Source organism: Bubalus bubalis, chromosome 2 (assembly GCF_019923935.1).
Source record: "Bubalus bubalis isolate 160015118507 breed Murrah chromosome 2, NDDB_SH_1, whole genome shotgun sequence".
Classification (NCBI taxonomy): Eukaryota; Metazoa; Chordata; class Mammalia; order Artiodactyla; family Bovidae; genus Bubalus; species Bubalus bubalis.
In genome coordinates this window covers 11,948,237-11,969,256 of record NC_059158.1, presented here as the reverse complement: position 1 = coordinate 11,969,256, position 21,020 = coordinate 11,948,237, and the positions used below count along the sequence as shown (strand labels likewise).

The window sequence follows — 21,020 nt, the reverse complement described above, 5'->3', positions numbered from 1 at the left end:
ATTCATGTTTGATTGCCTTTTCATAATTATCAGGGGACTAACTTTTAGAAAGATATATACATGGATTTTGCTAATTGTTATTCTTTGCTCACATAAGGTATCAGGACTTAACATATTTTGTGCACTGTGAATACTGCTAAGGGTGAATGGTAAATGTTTTTAAGCTTGAAAGTTAATGCTGGATTGATCTTCTCTTACATGAGGCAGCTAACATTGCTAATAGTAATTAGGCTCCCTGGAAAAGGTGCCCTGACCCTTGGGTTCCTCACACTTTACTTGTGGACTGTTACATTTGTTTCCTTAATTAATTTAGGCATCTTCTAGACAACGGCATATGGGATTTCATTTTTAGAAGTCTGCATTTGATTGTGGATATCTTTATTCAGTACTGTAAATTGGTTGACCAGTATTTATCTACCAGATTCATGATCTACTGGACACAGCCAAGAAAGGTCATTGTGCAAAGAACCTACCCTTTTAATAATAGTAACGGCTAGCTGGCACATTGAGGATTTAGGATGTGTCTGTCACTGTGCTGATCACTTAATCTTCACAGTCAACTTATTTGCGAGTTATTATCTCCAGTCTGCAGATAAGGTAACTGGGTTAGTAGCTTGCCCAAGGTCATACAACCAGTAAGTGGTAGGAGTGTGACTCAATTCATAGCATTTTAACTTCAGGCCCTATGCCCTTAACTAATTATACTTTACCACTTACCACCCATGTCATTGTGAGACTTGCAAAATTGCTTTCATCAATGTGAGCTCTATACAAAAGCATAGTTGCAAAATTAAGATAAATTATAAAGCATAAGAATTCAGTGAGCACTCTAGTAACTGTCCACCCAGATTTCATAATTATCACGAATTTGATGTCCTCTCTGTGGGGCCCTTCTGCATCACGTCACCTTTCTTCCCACCTTAGCAGTAGCTGCTGGGACTTCCCTGGTGATCCAGTGCTTCTACGGCAGGGGGCAGGGGGCAGGGGTTCAGTCCCTGGTCAGGGAGCTAGGATCCCCCATGTCACATGATGCAGGCAAAAAAAAAAAAAAGCAAGTAGTAGCCACTAAAGAAGAGTGATGTTTGAAAACATTTTTAACGAAAGTGCACAGAGATAAATCCCCAGTCAGATATTTATTTTGTTTTCCCTCCTTTTTCTCATCTCTCCTTGTGGCTCAGTCATCTCTTACTTCTTCCTCCTTGTTCTCACCATTGTGGGCTTAAAGAGGAACTGAGTCAGATCTGTACAAAGAGGTTAGGGAGCATGTCCTCTGCTGTGTTGTGCAGGCTGGAGGACCAGAACTAGTGTAGGGGATTTTGAGGTGGAGTGATGGTTTCTTTGGTGCTCTCGAAGGATGCATCCTCTCCCAGGCAAGGCATATGCTCTGGAGGGACGGTAACAAACAGGCCATCCGAGAGGCTGATTTCATGTAACTGGGCAGACACCTCTCTAAAATCTTGTCAGGTTATAAGTCACAAATATTAGCCCTACAGACATGTGGTTCCTTAATAGCGTGACTCTTAAAATAGCAATACATTTTTGGTAACTAATGTGAGGCACTTCATAACACAGTCGAGAGCCATTGAGTGGAGCATGTTAAGATAATATAACCTTGTTGTCCCTTACTGCTTTCATGCTATCTTTCAGCAAGTAGTAATAATACCTGGTGCAGCGTGTGAAAATCAAAATGGGCTCGGGTGTGGTGGGAATAATATAATTCTTTCATCACTTGGAAAATACATTCTAATAATTAACTACTTGAAACAAATAAGCAAGGGAGATTTTTGGTTTTTTGTTTGTAAATCATACTCTATTGCATGAAATCTTTTTCCAAGGTCATGCAGTTCTGTAGAAGGTGGCAGTTTAATGCACTCTTAGTTATTAAGAGCATAGACCTGGGTTACTTTTACATTACTCTCATGGCATCACAGAAATATGTAATGAATTTAAAAGATTTAAAAAAATCGCATCTAGCTAAACATAAAAGTGCTTATAAAGGCATATATGCATCTGTAGATAGTCATTGCCACATACACATTTATATATGTATGTCTTGTATTAATATTTTTCTGGGGTTGCATATGTTTGTATGTATAGATACAGTATGCATTGTTTACCGAACTAATGTTAGGAGACCTTTTTATGAACCAACTATATGATTTGGAGCTTTATGAAATGTGATTTTTCAAAGGTCATGATTTTGGCCTGTAATAAAAAACAGTATAGTATTGAGGTTAAGGTGGGGGTCTGTGTATCTTCTTGCGCTCATCTTTTTGCTTAGAGAAAATCTATGTTCAAAGATACCAATGTGCCTACTAATAAGCTTCAAATATGAAAAAAAGAGCTACATATAACACTTTGTTGCAGTTTTGTACATTGTCTCAAAAACATGCTGTAAAAATATGGAAACTAGAAAAATCTTGGCAAATGTAGACTTAGAGTGTCGCTGATTTAAAAGCTGCATTTGAGGATTCTAAGTACTGTTCTGTGACAGCTATTTCTATAGGAATTGGCACAGCTAAGAAAATTTACAGTTTAATACTTTAGAGCAAATAATTGCTTAGGATGCTTTAAATAGCACAGGAAATGTGTAGAGTGTTTACTTGACATTTGTTATATTGAACACTAATTCTGAAACAGATTCTTTGACCACAGAGAATGCCAATGTAGGTGGGGTGGGGGTAGACAAGAGAAAGAGACAGATAGAAAACAGCCAGCATGATTAGATAAAAATTAAATAGCAAATGAGTTTTTTCATGATAGAGTAATACCAGAAAAAAAAAGCCCATTTGTTCAATCAAGTTGTCTTTGAGTGTGGTAGCCGAAAGCAAAGTAAAACAAACTCCCTGGGGTTAGGTTTCTCCTTGTTTTTAGGTCCTGCGTTCTGCTCAAGGCTCTCTTCAAAAGTTTCCAGCCCTTGGCTACTCTGGTTTAATTTTTAAGGTCCTGAAAGCAAGAGGAATGACCTCCCTTTTCATAAAACAGAAAGAAAAAAAAATCCCTCTTGTTATCTGTTTAATCTGCACATGCTCTTAAATTTTTTTTTTTTTTATGACAGCTCTGGAGCCCTCATTTCTTGATACAGCTTAGTTCTCGTGATGTTTCCCCTCTAAATGCATCTTGCACTCCCAGAGCTTGCTTTTCCACCCTTGCCAGACACTGCTCATGCAGTCTTATCCTAGGACATGGTCTCCTATGATTGAGTGATGCCTTAAATGCAGAGGGTTTCTTTTTGCAGCAACTTCTTACCCTGTACTGTGATTCAGCTGCATTTAATAGGAAGAAAATATACTTTAGGCTACTAAACCCATTCCCATTCCTGTATCTTTGAGTCAGTTACACAGTATCTTAAAGGAAGTTTTAAATGCACATGTTAAAAACGAATTGGCATGTGTGATAGGTCCAAGAATGTGAAACTGTGCAATGTTAATGAAATTTGCTAGCTTGTCAACATGAGCTGCTTTAAAATACCAAAGGGAATTTTGAAAACAACAATCAAGAGTCAAAACTTCATGCAGTATGGCCTAGCACCCAGAAACTTCATGGTGGAGAGGCTGTTCATTTCAGTCGCTCAGTCATGTCTGACTCTTTGCAACCCCATGGACTGCAGCACGCCAGGCAGGCTTCCCTGTCCATCACCAACTCCCAGAGCCTGCTCAAACTCATGTCCATCAAGTCGGTGATGCCATCCAACCATCTCATCCTCTGTCATCCCCTTTGCCTCCTGCCTTCAGTCTTTCCCAGCATCAGTGTCTTTCCCAATGAGTCAGTTATTCTCATCAGGTGGCCAAAGTATTGGAGCTTCAGCTTCAGCATCAGTCCTTCCAATGAATATTCAGGACTGATTTTCTTTAGGACTGACAGGTTGGATCTCCTTGCAGTCCAAGGGACTCTCAAGAGTCTTCTCTAACACCACAGTTCAAAAGCATCAATTCTTCAGTGCTCAGCTTTCTTTATGGTCCAAGTCTCACATCCATACATGACTACTGGGAACACCATAGCTTTGACTGATGGACTTTTGTCGGCAAAGTAGTCTCTGCTTTTTAATATGCTGTCTAGGTTTGTCATAGCTTTTCTTCCAAGGAGCAAGCATCTTTTACTTTCATGGCTGCAGTCACCATCTGAAGTGATTTTGGAGCTCAAGAAAATAAAGTCTGTCACTGTTCCCATTGTTTCCCCATCTGTTTGCCATGAAGTGATGGGACCGGATGCCATAATTTTCGATTTTTGAATGCTGAGTTTTAAGCCAGCTTTTTCACTCTCCTCTTTCACTTTCATCAAGAGGCTCTTTAGTTCCTCTTCGCTTTCAGTATTTATGGAGAGGCTGTATTTATGGGTTTTCCACTGACTGGAGAGTTGACCTTGAATAAATCATGTTTAACGTCTCTATGCTTCAATTAGCTTTTGAAAGATATGTGTGGTTGTATATAGCCAGTGGGAAGGCCATAACCCAAGTTCACGACAAAAGGAGAACTTGAAGGAAAATTTTATTAGAAAAGAGCAGTGGACCTGAATGCAAGCCTTATGTAGGGTACGATTAATAAGTCTTGGTACACATGGCTCCTAAGAATGATAGAGGGTTTTCTTCAAATATTCTTCTTGTATTTTGTAGAATTAAAAAAATATATTTATTGGTTTTTAAGGAGCTATTATCATTTTTACTACCATGAGCATTAAAAAAGCTTTTTTATTGACATATAGTTGCCTTACAATGTTTTGTTAGTTTTTGCTGTACAGCAAAGTGAATCAGCTGTGTTGTTGTTGTTGTTTAGTCGCTGAGTCATGTCTGACTCTTTTGCCACTCCATGGACTGTAGCCTACCAGGCTCCTCTGTCCATGGGATTTCTCAAGCAAGAATACTGGAGTGGGTTGCCATTTCCTTCTCCAGGGGATCTTCCTGACCCAGGGATCGAACCCACATTTCCTGCATTGGCAGGTGGGTTCTTTACCTCTGAGCCACCTGGGAAGCCCCAAATTAGCTATACGTATACAAATATCCCCACTTTTGGATTTCCTTCCCATTTAGGTCTCCACAGAGCTTTGAGCATGGCTCCCTGTGCTGTTCAGTAAGTTCTCATTAGTTATCTATTTGACATAGTATCTATAGTGTATATATGTCTATATTTTTTGTTCTGCTTTTTAATTCCAGAAAGCTTTGTGTTCATATATTTTTTCCCCTATAAGTTTCACCTTATATAAAGGTTATTTTTTTTTCCTTTAAGATAGTTAACAATTTAAATTGTAATTGTGCAGTAAGAGATTTCATTTACTATACAAAGACATTTAATTTTATTTTTAATAAGATACTTGAAGTTATTCTTTATTTTGAAAAGTTTATTTCTTTTTTAGTCTGTTGCTGCCCCTGCATTGATGATCTCAGTGGTTTTTCATTCATCTGGGGAGTCAGGAAGAAGAGTATTCAACATTTAATATGCTAGAAGCCCTAGTAAGCACAAAAACACTTAAGTACCCATGTGATTTATGGTCAGTGGGTCTGTTTCCCCTTTCTACTGTGTCAAGAATTAGTTGGAAGGACCAGAATTCATAGGAGAAAGTAAAATAGGACTGTGGGGATTAATAATCAAAGGAGGGCTTTTTAGTCTGTGGTACCCAGAGCTGCACATCGATGCAGGAGATGGTGCTGTTGGTTTAGTTGCTCAGTCACGTCTGACTCTTTGTGACCCCATGAACTGCAGCACGCCAGACTTCCCTGTCCTTCACTATCTCCTGGAGTTTGCTCAAACTCATCATTGAGTCAGTGATGCCATCCAACCATTTCATCCTCTGTCACCACTTGTCCTCCTGCCCTCAGTTTTCCCCAGACTCAGGGTCTTTTTGAAGGAGATCAAACCAGTCAATCCTAAAGGAAATCAACCTTGACTATTCATTGGAAGGTCAAGCTGAAGCTGAAGCTGAAGCTCCAAAACTTTGGCCACCTGATGTGAAGAGCCAACGCATTGGAAAAGACCCTGACTCTTTGGAAAAGGAGTTTGTGAGGTCTTAGTAAACCAAATGTGGACAGGTCTCCCTAGCCCACATCTCCCTGGCCAATCTCTTGCAGTTATGGCCTCATTTAAGTTGCACTGTTGTGAAAAGGACAGAGGGCTGAGATGCTACAGTCTCAGGTGGAATTCTGGAGTGTGTAAATGTAAGCCTCCAGCTCTGAGTTTAGAGAAAACATTTAAAAGAAAGCCAGAGGAAAAATCTTACAGATTAAACTCCGTATCCATGACTCACTTTCTCTTTGCTCTCTCCTTCCAGCTGTTACTCATTTTACCGCGAACCCCACAGGAAGGCTTCTTGTGATGTTTTCCCTTTGACTGCTTTGCCAAAAATATAAATATACACCTTGGGAGAAAAAGGGTGAGAGAGAAAACAGACATAGGTCACAGTTTTTTTTAAATCCTGGTTCTGCCGATAACAAACTCTATGACCAGATACTCTGTACAGGAAGAGAGGATGTTATAAAATTTGTTCTCGGTGGCCAGGCAGCCATCTCTCTGTAGAAGGGCTTGTCTCAGATGTCCACCGTGTCTGGATTGCTGAGGTCCCTTTTGGATCAGCTCTCCTGGGCTTTTGGAAGTAGCCCCGCAGGTGTGACTACAGCCTGGAGATTCCTTAGCAATGAAGACTGAATTATCAGAGAACAGGCAGGAATGAAGCCTGTGCGGTGGGGCATGGGGTGCCAAGCTGTCCTGCAGCGGCAGCTTAAACTTGGCCGGTTATGCCCATGTGTTCTGTTATTGTTGGATATCCCAGAATTTTGAAATCTCCTGTGATTTAAACACCAGCCCTGACATATACTACCTTGACCAAGTCACTTAAGGCCTCAGTTTCTGCATCTGAAAAGTGCAAAGTGGAGATTATAATCAGCATGAGGATTAAATGAATCAGGATACATATGACACCTTAGAAGGGCTTCTCTGGTGGCTCAGATGGTAAAGAATCTGCCTGCAATGAAGGAGACCAGGGTTCTATCCCTAGGTCAGTAAGATCCCCTGGAGAGAGAAATGGCAACCCACTCCAGTATTCTTGCCTGGAAAATCCCATGGACGGAGGAACCTGGCCGGCTATAGTCGGCCAAGAAGTCGGACAGGACTGAGAGGCTAACACTTTCACTTTACTTTTTTTTTTTTTATGACACCTAGGAGAGCCCTTGGTACCTAGTAAATGCTGTTCATGACTTAGTTACTTTTTATCATGATAATGTTCTCCTTTAGGATTTTCTACTTTATTTGTGTAGTATTTGTGTGTATTTAGGGCAGAGTACAGTCCGTGGGGTTGCAAAGAGTCAGATATGACTGAGTGACTGAGCACGCATGCATGCATACTAGGTCTGTGGGAGGTAGTGGCAATGTGGTTGCTGACAGGGAGACCAAGGGTGGTAGTTGTTGCTCAGTTGCTCGGTCGTGTCCAACTCTTTTGCGGCCTCATGGATTGTAACCTGCCAGGCTCCTCTGTCAATGGGATTCTTCAGGCAAGAATACAGGAGTGGGTTGCCATTTCCTTCTCTAGAGGATCTTCCTGACCCAGCACTGGAACCTGCTTTTACAGGAGGATTCTTTACCACTGAGCCACCTGGAAATCCCCATTGTTCTCCTTTGGGGTTTTCTAATTTATTTCTATCGTGTTTAGGGCAGACTCCTAGGCATGTGGGAGGAGGTGGGGGTGGTGGGGTTGGTGAGAGGGAGACTGAGAGTGGTGGAGTGTGGACATAATCCGGTGTCCACCCCAGGCATCAGCCTTTGCCTGTACATATCATGTTTATTTCTCACCACCAGGCTTTGCTCAGATTCTTCCCTCACTCTCTGCCTTCACCCCCACCTTCTGCCCCACCCTGAATGTCCAGCATGAGCCTCCTATTCTCCAGGACGGAATGCCTTCCCCAGCTATTTCTGTTCAAACCAGCCTCCTTCCCCACTTCCCTCAATTCCTGTGTACTTGTCTGCACAGCTCATTTTATCATGTCATTATTGCTTCATTCTGTTACATGTCTTGCTTCCTAGTCAGCCTCCATGTGACTGGAGGCTCTGGCCGCCTCTCAGCGTCCCAGGCAGTGAGGCAGAAAGAGCAAGGATCAGGAAGGAAAGAAACCTGCTTTGCTCTCGCTAATCAACTCGGCATGCTCAAGGCATTTGATCTCTCTAACCCTCAGAGCATCACAGGTAAAAGGAGGGTCTGGACTGAGTGCTCTCTAAATTTTCCCTGCAGCTTCACCGTTTGAGGGTGTACACATGTGCATACAAATGTGAGGAAAGAGTGACGAGTGTCCACGCTTCCATTTGCTCAGCAAAGCTTTAGTTATGCCCAGTAGCATCTCTGCTTGGTGAATGGAGGAAACAGACTAGACGATGGTTTCACTTTCATTGGATAGAGATTTTGTTCATTTTGATCCTTTCGTGGTCTGAATTCGTGTCCACATCTGAGTTTATATGAGTAATTTGCCAATGATAAAAGATTTTCTGTGAAAAAGTAGTACAAATTATATCACAGACAAAATAGTGAGCACATTAGAAAGGAAAAGAGTATACAAGAAAGCACTTTAGAAGTCCCTATTTTCATGCATCTATTTTATGTAATATATATATAGTATCTATTTTAGTTTATATATACAAGCTCTTAGCCTATTCACTTAGTAATTTATTGCTCATTTTGAGGTTTTTCTATAAGTACTTAAGAAATTTAAAACTATGTCTTCTTTTTAATTGGAGTGTAGTTGATGTATGGTATTATATAAATTACTGCTGTATAATATAGTGATTTCATAATTTATAAGGGTTGTGCTTATTTATTAGTTATCTTAAAGTATTGGCTGTATTTCTTGTGTTGTACAGTAGATCTATGTAGCTTATTTTATACATAGTAGTTTGAACCTCTTAATTCTTTACTCCTGTATTGCCCCTCCCCCCTTCCTTCTCCCCACTGATAACCACTGGTTTGTCTCCTCTGTGAGTTTGCTTCTTTGAAACTATATCTCTTTTAAAAAAATTGTAATTTGGGCTTATTTTTTTATTCATATTAGGCATCTCATATGCATGCGAAGTCAATTACATTGTGTCCGACTCTGCGACCCTATGGACTGTAGCCCACCAGGCTCCTCTGTCCATGGGATTCTCCAGGCAAAGAATACTGAAGTGGGTTGCCATTTCCTTCTCCATTTAGGTATCTTATCTGAACCCAATTTACTGAGCATGTTTTGTTGTTTTTGATATGTTAGGAGAATTGATACATTTATAGTGGCTGAAATTTTCAGCATCCAGTCTCAATAATTTGGAATTATTTATGCATTTCATTTATTCTTCCTTCCTAATATCTACATCTGGATCCAAAATTGATTGCTCCTTGATCATATTTAAGGCATCTATTTACTTTATGCTTTTACTAATATTTGTAAATTTTAAACAATTACAAAAAGTTTTGAACTTACTGATCTTAATTTACTAGGAAAAGAGAGAGGGAGGGAGAGATAGAGATGGAATAGAATTTGGCCATTTGTTTATGGCTGTAACCATCTTTGTATATGAGAGAAATGACTTCATGATTGAGGAGACTTTATGGTAATAAACCATGACTTTTTCAAACACATTACTCTCTAGAAAAAAAATAGCTTTTGAAATATTATTTGTCATACAAGTTCAGACCAAGGAAGGTGTAAGTTGACTGTCTAATTAGGCTCCATATGGCTTGAACTCTTCAGAGAGCCACCTGAAATAGGACCCTGTTAAGAAATCATTTTGTGTCGTACATAATCGTGTTCAAGAGGTCTTTGTAATTTGCATTGAAAAATGATAATTGGCATCATCCTCACAGATGAGATCTGTGACCTTAGATGTTTTCTGATTCAGCCTAACAGTCACACTAAGATTTATATTAAAATCTCTTTCCTATTACTGGGAACACCCCCCCCCCCCACACACACACACATACTTCAAACCTTTTATAGTTCACTGAGAGGAAGAAGCTCCTTCCTAGTATTTTCATCTGAATCCAGTGGTTGGCTTCCATGCTATAACCAAAAGTAAAGTGTCTCTGGGTCTTGTGGGGAAGGAGAGCTTGCAGGACACGGGGTCACGAGGGTAGAGAAATGTCAGCTGCTTTTATTTAGCAAATATTAATATTTACCAATCATTTCTACCCCTGTGCTCCTTGTGTACCGGGATCTGAATTGATCAAAAAGGTCTGCATGTATGGAGTCTTTCCTCGTAGAAATGCTTAGGCTTCACTTGGCTGCTTTTACCTCTCTTTTAAGAAGCAGTGCAGAAAAATGCTGGCATGTGTGTAGTCCATTTGTATGGTGATAGCTGTCTCTCTTACCTGGGCAAAGTTTTGTTGGAGGAGAGAAGGTGGGAGTAGGGAGTAAAATCGGAATCCTGGGTGCAAGTGATAATTGACCTCACTGACTAGAGGGAGGAGGGAAAAATAGTTTGCAAGTCCTTTTCACAGGATATTTCAAGCAAGATGTTTTTTTTGAATTTGGTTTCTGAGTTGAAAACCGGACCGGGCTGTTTTTGTGTTTCATCTGAACAAATTTACAATGAATCGAAGGGTAGGGTGTTTCTTAAGCCCTAGATCTTTAGGCAGCGAATCATTTCCATGTTGTTGAGACATTTTCCAGCCTTTATTGCTGTGTGTAGCTCATGCTTTTCTCTGGCTGTTTTGACTCCTTGAGAAACTCGCAATAACAAATTAACAATCACACTCCGCTGGAATGAAAACACTCGGTAGCAGAGTAATAAATAGCAGTTCTGGAAACCTGAGTAAACAGAAAACTCCACTCTCCCGCTTAAGAAGGCTCTAGAGAAGGAATCTAACGTCCAACAGATGCAGGCAAGATACACCGTGTAAAGCAAAAAGGCATGAATGTACTTTCATTTTAATTGTCCAAGGGACTGTGGGCTGAGAACCGTAGAGCCGCTTTCATTCTTTAAGAACTTACTAGGTAAAGTATTTTCCATCTTTTCACCTTCCTTCCCTCAAATGGACCATAAAGGATCAGCAGGTTTGACTTGTTAAAGTGGGTTGTATTTGTTTGGGAGCCCCACGGTGGCCTGGGGCTTCTTCACTTCCTGTCTTTCTCTGGTGAAACTGGGAATAGCCCAGGGCCTTGACCTTGGTGGGAAAGACGTGAATGGCACAGCCCTGAGATGGAGTGAGCCCAGCCCTGCTTGTGTGTATGCCACCTTGGTCTGCCCATTGAGTGTCCCATTGGAATTTTCAATCACAACAAGATTATAAATAGCTCCTGGGGGTATGTCCATCCACTCTATTCATAGGGTTGCTTACTCTGGTGGTGGTAGATGTATAATCTAGGTGGAGCAGATGTATAATCTAGGGATCATTACCAACTGGTGTTCTTGACTTTCCCTAGTCAATAGAAACTGGTAAAAGGCCAAATGAGAAATTCAGGTGAGGGCTGAATTATTGGGGCTCCTGCTGCAGCAGGAAGGAGCCAAAAACAAGTAACAGTTTCCTTTGCTTGCTCACTCGGGGGTAGGGCGAGCTGGTTCCATATATGGGTTGAGGGTAGGGGTGGGTTCAGGGGCCGGGCCCAAAGGGTGGCTTACGTGGTCTGTCCACCCCCTTGGTGGTGCTCTGTGCATGGGGGCATGCATCGTACTTGGCTGTCATTCCCAGTAATGTCTTTTTGCTCCCAGATCCTCAGACGTGACATTGGGTTTTTGGTCTTTTCGTATCTTGCTGTCCATAGGTTGCCCTAACTGCACATGCACCCAGCTATTTTTAGCTCCATATTATTTCTTTGTATTTTGTTGCTCAAGGAGATGTTTGTCCAGGTGCAGGCGCTGCAGCAAAGGGTCCCAGGTCCCAGGTCCCAGCCTGTCTCAGGCTGAACACTTGACTTGGTTAGAGGCCATTATCATGGAAGATATTACAGCTCCTTCATGACCATACATGCCTGGAGGAGAACTTTGGTGCCCACAGAATCTGAACGCCAGGGGACTTTTTAGATTTCCCATTAATCAAAAAGACACCTTAAATAAGCTGCTGAGATTTCATGAATTTTCTCTAGATTCCTATTGAGGAATTGGGGATAAGGGTTTGTTTTTTTTTTTTGCCTCATGAAATGTACCCGTATTTAGTCTGTCCAGTTGAAAAAGGGAATGCCATCCATTTTGTGCTTAGGACAATGAAGTTCTTCCCACACCTGGCTGGGAGAGCCCATTTGGTTAACTTTCCAGTCTAAAGCATGTGAGTCAGAGAGAAGCAAAGATTTAAATGTTATTAACATGAGAAAAATCTTTTGAACATTAAGTCATCATGGTTGAGGTTACTTTGAACATTCCTCACAGTCTCTTTTATGATTTGTACCAGAATCAACACGCATTTGTTTTATGCTAAAAAACACCATGGAGTAGAAATGGACATGAGTTTGAAAGCCAGAAGCTTTCATATTATAGAAATGTTATACTCTGATAAATATTTCGTGAAGCTCCTTGGCTCATGGGCTGTTTTTTTTTTCCTTTAATGGCTTTTGGGTTCAAGAATTTTGAAAGTCAGATTCTTTGTAATTTAAATTTCCTTCTAAGCAAGGAAGTACAGTATATTATTAATTTTTAAAAAAATATATACTTAGAAGTTCAAGTTGTGTAATTATCTTAATGCTCCAGAGCCTCTTTTCTGACTAAACATTGGAATTTATGATGTTGAATGCAGGGAATTTGTCCAGAAAAGCTTAAGGAAATTTAGCCTACACAGGGAAATTTGCTAGATTTATAAATAAAAGGTTTAACTAAAGGCATGATACATAACAGAATTTTATCTTATCTATAAAAGATTGCTTTTGAGTTTTGTCTCTTAACCCTTTTTTAGGATTAAGTAATAATTGTAGCTTGTTTTTTGGTAGTTGATTTATAGTAATAGGTTTTGTGCAATCTGACCATGGGTAATTGAACTCATTTTAAGTACATAAGGGTAGACTACCTTTTAAAGGATCACAAAAAAGCATTTTTTTTTTAAGTGAAAATGTCCCCAGAGATGATCTGCCTAAGACCTTAAAGTATGAAAGAAAGATAATATAGTATGTTACTCTGTCTCTTGAAGCAATGACCTCTTCTATTGGAAAATAACCTTAAAGAATTCATAGTTTAGAATTTTTAGTTGAAATAATTTATAAATCATGGAACTGGCTTTTAATCCTTAGCAGAATTCTTCTTTATTTCTAAGAAGCCTGTGTAAATGTTTATATGAACATAACCTTAAGTATTTAAAATGTAGCATACCAACCTTCCTTAAAGACAACTTTATGCATGACAGTGCACATTCAAAGTTCTTGGATAAAAATGCTTTGTACCTTTTTTGGAAGAAAAATCTTAGGTTTTTTTTTTTTTCCCCTTTTAATTCCTACCATAACAGAACTTTTGAACAGAGTGGGAAACTAGTATTGTTACTCACACTTCCCACTAGTGTTGTTACTCGTGCTTATAGTATTGTTACTCACACTTATACCGGTATTGTTACTTACAGTTACCCCTAGTCTTGTTACCCACATTGACTGCTTGTATTGTCAGTAACAGAGTGGGTGAAGCAACACTATATGTTCAACTTTAGCAAGTTAGATGCATTAACTTACTCATTTAAAGAACTTGAATGACAAAACCTTAATTTTCATTATAGAAAATACTAACAGCAGAGCTTAATTAGCAAAGCTTGTATAGGATCAGATTTGCTTCCTATGATGACTCAGTTCAGTTCAGTTCAGTCGCTCAGTCGTGTCCGGCTCTTTGCGACCCCATGGATTGCAGCACACCAGGCCTCCCTGTCCATCACCAACTCCCGGAGTTCACTCAAACTCACGTCCATTGAGTCGGTGATGCCATCCAACCATCTCATCCTCTGTTGTCCCCTTCTCCTCCTGCCTTCAATCTTCCCCAGCATCAGGGTCTTTTCAAATGAGTCAGCTCTTCGCATCACGTGGCCAAAGTATTGGAGTTTCAGCTTCAGCATCAGTCCTTCCAGTCAATATTCAGGACTTTATAATTTGACATATTTTCTCTGTATAATCTAATTTTTTCCTATTGTTTTGGATTTTATATTATATATACTGTGGTTTCAGCACTTGCATACACCAAGGGGAGAGCCGGGGAGAGAAACACAGGTGAGTGATCAGGTGAGGAGGCTGGGCGAGGTGCCCATGGGCTGACAGTAAAGTAGAGTGGTTGGAGAGTTTGCATTTCTGGTCACTGGACTTTCTCAGAATGCCCCGTGACTCCCCAGTAACTGTATTTACATGACATTATATGATGTGTTTTTCTGGTGCAAGGTTATAGCTTTCACCAAATTCTCAAAGAATTCTCTGGCCCTCCAGAGTTTTATAAGAACCACTAATGTAGAATTGAAAGGTCTGTACAGCTTTGAGGATAAGATGCTACGTCTGAGTTACATAAAGCAAGCTGTGGGCTACCTTTTTTTACCTGATTAAAAATGGCCATGGCAGCCCTAAGTTTCTTTTGTGTCTGTGAGTTGATTTCTGTTTTTTTAAGTAAGTTCATTTGTATCTTTTTGGGGGGCGGGGTTCCACATATAATTGATAGCATATGAAAACAAATTATGGTTACCAAAGGGGTGGGGGTGGGGAGGGATAAATTAGGAGTTTGGGATTAAGATATACACTCCTATATGTAAAATAGATGAACAACAAGGACCTACTGTATAACACAGGGAACTATATTCAGAATCTTGTAATAACCTATAATGAAAAATAATCTGAAAAAAAGGAATATACATATATATGTATAACTGGGAGCCACCCACTGAGATGGCTCAGTGGGTAAAGAATCCACCAGCAATGCAGGAGATGTAAGAGACGTGGGTTCAGTCCCTGGGCCAGGAAGTTCCCCTGGAGAAGGGCATGGCAACCCAGTATTCTTGCCTGGAGAATCCCATGGACAGAGGAGCCTGGGGGGCTACAGTCCATGGAGTTGTAAAGAGTCGGACATGACTAAACCAACTGAACACACACGCGTGCATGTATAGCTGAATCACTTTGCTGTACATCTGAAACTAACGTAACATTGTACATCAACTGTGCGTCAATAAAAAACAAAAATCTACTGTGACATGGCCACATATGAACTACCTTGAGTTGGTATTGCTCACACCCCTGGTACGTATTTAAAACAGCGTGTTTATTTTGAAATAAGTAAAAAAAATAAATAACGTCTCACGGTTTGTCCCATCCCCATTTTTAGATGACTAAATGTTATACCCTTGTTCATGGGAGCTCTGATTTTTTTTTTTCCTATATTAGAAATTGCTCAGCAGGAGACAAATGAGGTTCCCATGCAAACTGTGCGGATGATTGAGTGAAGAGGGTAATCAATGTCTTGGGAGATCTATCTTCTTGTTCTGTGTTAAGAAGTATGCAGAGCAGAAAGCCTTGAACAGTTTGGAAATAGGGAGCTGGTTACATTGGAGTGTCAAGCACACATTGCACCCCCCTGCTTTTACATATGCACATTTTGCCACTTGCAAAGCTGTATGCTTGGATCTGCGTTTGATAAGGGCAGACATACCTTGTCTAGGTTCTGGCTGTGTCACCATGCTGGCACAACATCTGGCCTGCACAATATCCAGAGAAATACTTTGTTGATTAAATGACCTCAATTGGTTCTCAGGGGCGTCCTGTGGATTCAGACACAACAAGTTTCAGCATTCCATTCTCCAGGTTCAAAGAGGACAATTATTTACCTAGGGTCACATGGCTGGTAGCTGAAGGATCTAGATATCTCCTTTACACTGTGCTTCATCTTAACTCCAGTAATAGAAGTGGAAAAGCCACACTTTGATCAACTAACTGTATTTTGATATAATAATGGATGAGGGATTGTAACTCTCAGAGACTTCAAAAATCATAGTCGCCCGTTGGACCTGTAACAGAGTCTCTCTTGATGGTGCTATCAAGTCAGGTTTTTATAATTTAGAAGAAGAAAATAAAACTATTCCTTCTTATGCAACTGGATATTCAGGTGCCAGGCAGAGTGTGTACACTGGGTATATAAATGAACAAATGCAGTGTGAGCCCCTGCTCTCAGAGTGCTTACCTTTTCATAGGGGAGGCAGACTGCTTATAAATCCATAAGTGTGCTGTGTATTTCAGACAAAAATCAGAGCAGGGTGCATTAGGGGAGAAAGAGTGATGGTGGCAGACAGAGGGTGACTTTATTTGGGGAAGTCAGGGAAACCCTTTCATAGCATGTGACACTCATGCAGAGACTTCAGTGATGTGTAGGAATGCTGCGGGGGGTGACATCATCAGAAGAGCTTTGCAGATGGAGAGAATGGTCAGGCAAAGGCCCTGACATCAGGAAGAGGCTTTCGCTCTGGAGTGAGAGGCAAGAGGACTTGCATTTTATTCTACCTGTGATAGGAGACTGAATTTGTTTCCCAGGGCTGTCCTAACAAAGGACCACAAACTTGGTGGCTTGAAACAACAGAAGTTTGTTCCCTCACAATTCTAGAGGACAGAAGTCTGAAGCCAAGCTGTCACCCTGCCTCCCTCGCTCTGAAGTTACCAGGGGAGAATCTTTCCTTGCCACTTGAAGCTTCCGGTAGCTCCAGGCATTCCTTGGCTTGTGGCAGAGTCACTCCAGTCCCTGCCACTGTGTTCACATGGCCTTCTCCTTTGGGTCTGTGTCTTGTCCTCTTTTGTCTCTTTTAAGGACACTGGTTATTGGATTTGGGACCCACCCAGGTAATCCGGGGTGATCTCATCTTGAGATCTTTTTAACTTAAGTACACTTGCAGAAACCCTTTTTCCATAGAAGCTCATAGTCACAGGTTCTGGATGTGAACATATCATTTTGGGGCCCGCTGTTCAACTCATCACGGGAACTATGGAGGGCATTTAAGCGGGGGAAGTGGTGGTGTCTGCGGTGTTTCATAAAGATGGCTGATCCTATGGGATAGCGGTTGTAGGTGAATGAAGAATCAACCAGGAGAAGCTCCTGCAGTGTTCCAGATGAGCTAGGGGAGCGGGGGAGATGGAGAGCAATGGGCAGATTCGGTTCTGCATCACAGTGGGGCAGAGGGGACTTGTTTGATGGATTAGAAGTAGCAAGGAAAGAAAAGAGACAATCCAAGATGGTAGTGCCCTTCATAGAGAATGGGGGAGTCGGGTTCAGGAGGAAGCCAAGGCAGGGGTGGTACCATCCAGAGTTCTGTTTGGGGCACGTGAACTGTTAGGAGGGGGAGATGCTGGGCGTTCATTAACTTAGACGTGTGGATCTGCAGCTCAGCAAATCTATAAAGGAGAGCTTTGTCAGCCTAGAGACGGGGTAGTACCAAAGAACACTCCTCTCCAGGAAGAGGGTTGTCATGGACTGGAGACCACGATTCAGTCCATTCGCATGAAGATCACCAAACTGATGATCACCAGTTTCAATCTCTCAACCCTGGCATTTATGTCAATGTCTTCCCTGGTCTCTCAGATGGTAAAGAATCTGCCTGTAATTCGGGAGACCTGAGTTCAATCCCTGGGTTGGGAAGATCCCCTGGAGAAGGGAATGGCTACCCACTCCAGTATTCTTGCCTGGAGAATTCCATGGGCAGAGGAGCCTGGCGGGCTACAGTCCATGGGGTCGCAAAGAGTCGGACACAACTGAGCGGCTAACACTGAGGAAGGGAAGCAAGCCATCAGGAGAACCTGGCTCAGTTATCCTTGGCTGTCACAAAGGCCGTTGTGTGGTTAATTTTTATTTCATTGCTATCTTTATTTTTTTTTTTTAATTGTTTCATTCTAAGCTCGACAAGCCTGATTGGCAGATTCACTGTCTGATTTTTTCTAGTTTTAAATGATATGCTTTTTCTTCCAGCCATCTTCATCTATTAACCTACATTCATTTTTAATTTTAATTCTCCAATCAATAATTATTTCGCTTGACAGTTTTTGACAGTCTGCTGCTCCATTTAGCTGTTTAGCGTGAATTTCAAAGGTGATTTCTCAGTCTGTACAAGGGAAGTAAACTTGCTCTTTCATCCTCTACTTTGCGGGGGCATAGGAAAATAGGCATGTTTTGCTCTTTCCTAAGGAGTTTTTAATATAGAAGAACTTCATAGTTTTCCATGTAGGAAGATAGAGGACTATAGAACAGTCACATTTTCTGTGATGTAGCATTTTGTTCCTGTCATTAATTCACTTGAAAGGCCGGATTTCTGTTAATTGGAATTGATATTGTGAGGTCAGCCCTTCGCCAAATATTTATTGAATACTCATTGTGTGCAAGGCACTATGGTAAATGTGATGAGAAATTAATACACGAGTTGGACATGACTGAGTGACGGAACACACGCGCGTGTTCGCGCGCACACACACACACACACACACTCTCTCTCTCTCTCTCCAAGAAGTATAGTGGTCAGGGAAAGTGATTTTCAAAATTATGATGAGTAGAAATGCTTAGAAAAATTACAGGTTTATCTTGCTGAATATTATCCGCACCCAGGATACTCCTGCTTGGAAATTCCAAGTGAAAAGCCAGGAACCAAAGTGCACGGTCATCTTCTTGTCGACATTATCCGCACACATACGTGAGCACGTTGTCATCAAGGGCAAACCTAGCCAAAGACTAAACAGAGCGGGGTGAGGGGTGGGGGGAGGTTCCTTCCCACTAGAGTCACAGTGTGAAAGTTCTTGGCAGTTTCAGACGGTGTCGGCTATAGCTGTTAGTTTACATTTTGATAATTTACTAGTGAGCGTATAATATTTAATTCCTAGTTGGATTGTGCCACCAAACACAGCATTGCCAACAGAACACACTGCAAATTAGAAAGTTAAGAGTTCTCCTAGGGGACGTGCTCACTCCGTCGGCTCTTCTGTGAGTAGGAGCGTGACCTATGGGTTAGAAGTTCTGGAACAGAAGGTGGAACTTGGATCGTGTCACAGCAAACAGGAAAGGAGGTGCTCCCTGCTCCTGCTCCTCTGCAGTGAGCTGCTCTGCTCTGCCTTTTCTCCTAGGTCTGGGGCCGCTTGGCCTCAGATATCCTGGCATGATTTAGGGAAGCAGGCCCTGACCTTTTGGAGCCCTTTCTTTCATTTTGCTCCAGGCTTATTACTAGGCAAAATTCAGTGTCGTATTTGTGTGGCTAAAACTCTTCTGACTTCAGGACCGAGCTTTTGTTTTTCAGCTGAGTAGGGCCAGAGATCTAGCATTTTCTGGACATCACTGACCCTTCACCACAGTTGAGGTTTATGATTCACTCTGCCATGCTAGCAGAAACTAACACTGCCGCTGCTGCTAAGTCGCTTCAGTCGTGTCCGACTCTGTGCGACCCCATAGATGGCAGCCCACCAGGTTCCCCCGTCCCTGGGATTCTCCAGGCAAGAACACTGGAGTGGGTTGCCATTTCCTTCTCCAATAGAAGCTAACACAGCATTGTGATATAACTATACTCCAATGAAGACAATATATTAGGGCAGAAAAAACCCCCAACACCCCTTATATAAACTTCCTTGCACCTTATGGTGGCAGCCAAGCCAGTCACTCATTAGAACTATGAATACTTGGCTGTTGCTCTTTTCGACTTAAGTCTGGTTTTTAGATTGTTTACTCAGAGCTGCTGCTGACTTTCATTGTACACACGCATAGGGAGGCAAACAGAAACCCTGTTCTGCACCCGCCAATGCTCTGGCTTCAAATCAGTTGAAAGTGAGCAGAGCTGGAAGTGGTGTGTCAGCCGGGCTGTTGGAGAGGGCTGGCTGGGTCTCCACCCACTCGCCACCCTCCGCCCTGCAGCCCAGAGATGGCTTCAGGTCTGTGTCCAGGACTTGCCACACTGACTCAAAGAGCTAAGTAACGTCTGGGCGGAGCACGCACTTTGATGCCGGCGTGGTAATTCACAGTGAGATGCGTCACTCGCGTATCCTTGGGCGCCGAGATCAGCGTATGCTCTGTGTCAAGCTACTCTGGAATGTAAATCACAAGTGGAAGCTATTCTGTTGATTCACTTTGAGAAATTGCTTGCTTTCTCGATGCAGGTAGCAGTAAGGGTTACAGCACTTAGGTCTCCTTAAGAAATGTTTCATAGGGAGTTAGGTAATTGCTTGGTGAGCCTGGAATCAGAACAGGGAAGAGCTGTTGCTCTCTTTTTCTCAGGAGAAGGATGTTTTTCTAGTGGGACCTACCGTCATCTCACCAGGGTCGTCTAGATAGTGAAGCCACTTTCTTACCCACAACAGCCTTGGCACTGCTCACATTTGCTTTAGTGACTGTACTCATCCCTGGAAGAGCCAACCCATGGCCCCTTTGGAAGACAATCTTTTCTTAAATTTATGAATGTAATTCACAGGTACTGGCTGGAGCAGGGGGCTGTGGTGGGGGTGGGGGTGGGACTTTGCTGTCTTCATTGACTTTGTATGTGTATATTCTTATCCATTAAGTCTAGTTCTTACTGTAAACCTCTGACTTGGCAATCTCTTTTTCGCATTTTCAAGTTCCTGGTGGGGAGTGGTGGTGTATATCTTATTATACTCCTCATTATACTCTTTATAAGACCCTTGGGGACTTTGTAATAAACACCCAGTGAATTATAACTTCAGATCAAGCACTGGGAATTGCACAGCAACATGGAGGCATTTGCCCAGACCAAGGATAGGCAGATTATGGCCTACAGCCCATATCTGGCCTGCTGCCACTTTTTTATAAATAAAGTTTTATTGGAACAAGCAGTGTCCATTCATTTATCTAATGTCTATGGAGGCTTTCGCAGTATAACTACAGAACTGAGATGAGTAGTTGAGAAAGGGATCGTCAACCAACACAAAGTATGAAATAATTTACTCTTGGGTGCATTTCAGAAAATGTTTGCCAACCTTGGTCTGTAGAATTTGCAAGTCATAGAATTGCAACAAGTAAGAACTGGAAGCTTAGTCCCCCTCCTCCCACCGAAATTCAGTGAACAAATGGAGGATTAGAGAAGAATGAGACTTGCGTAAAGGTCACAGAGCTGCTTCGTGAGAGAGCCAGAAACTGGACTCAGACTTTCCAGTTCCTAGTGTGAGTACTTGC

At 41.7% G+C, this 21,020-nt stretch overlaps 1 protein-coding gene across 13 annotated transcripts in view; it reads left to right on the top strand.

The window, feature by feature from the left end:
• ATXN1 (ataxin 1) overlaps positions 1-21,020 on the top strand; it is a 405,519-nt gene that overhangs the window by 28,905 nt on the left and 355,594 nt on the right. The window contains exon 1 of one of the 13 annotated variants that reach the window (XM_006079297.4): positions 8,653-10,939. The exons of the other annotated variants lie outside the window; for them this stretch is intronic. The gene's annotated coding sequence lies outside the window, so the exon portion shown is untranslated. Of the gene's footprint in view, positions 1-8,652; positions 10,940-21,020 lie in introns of those variants that run through there. 13 annotated transcript variants of the gene reach the window in all.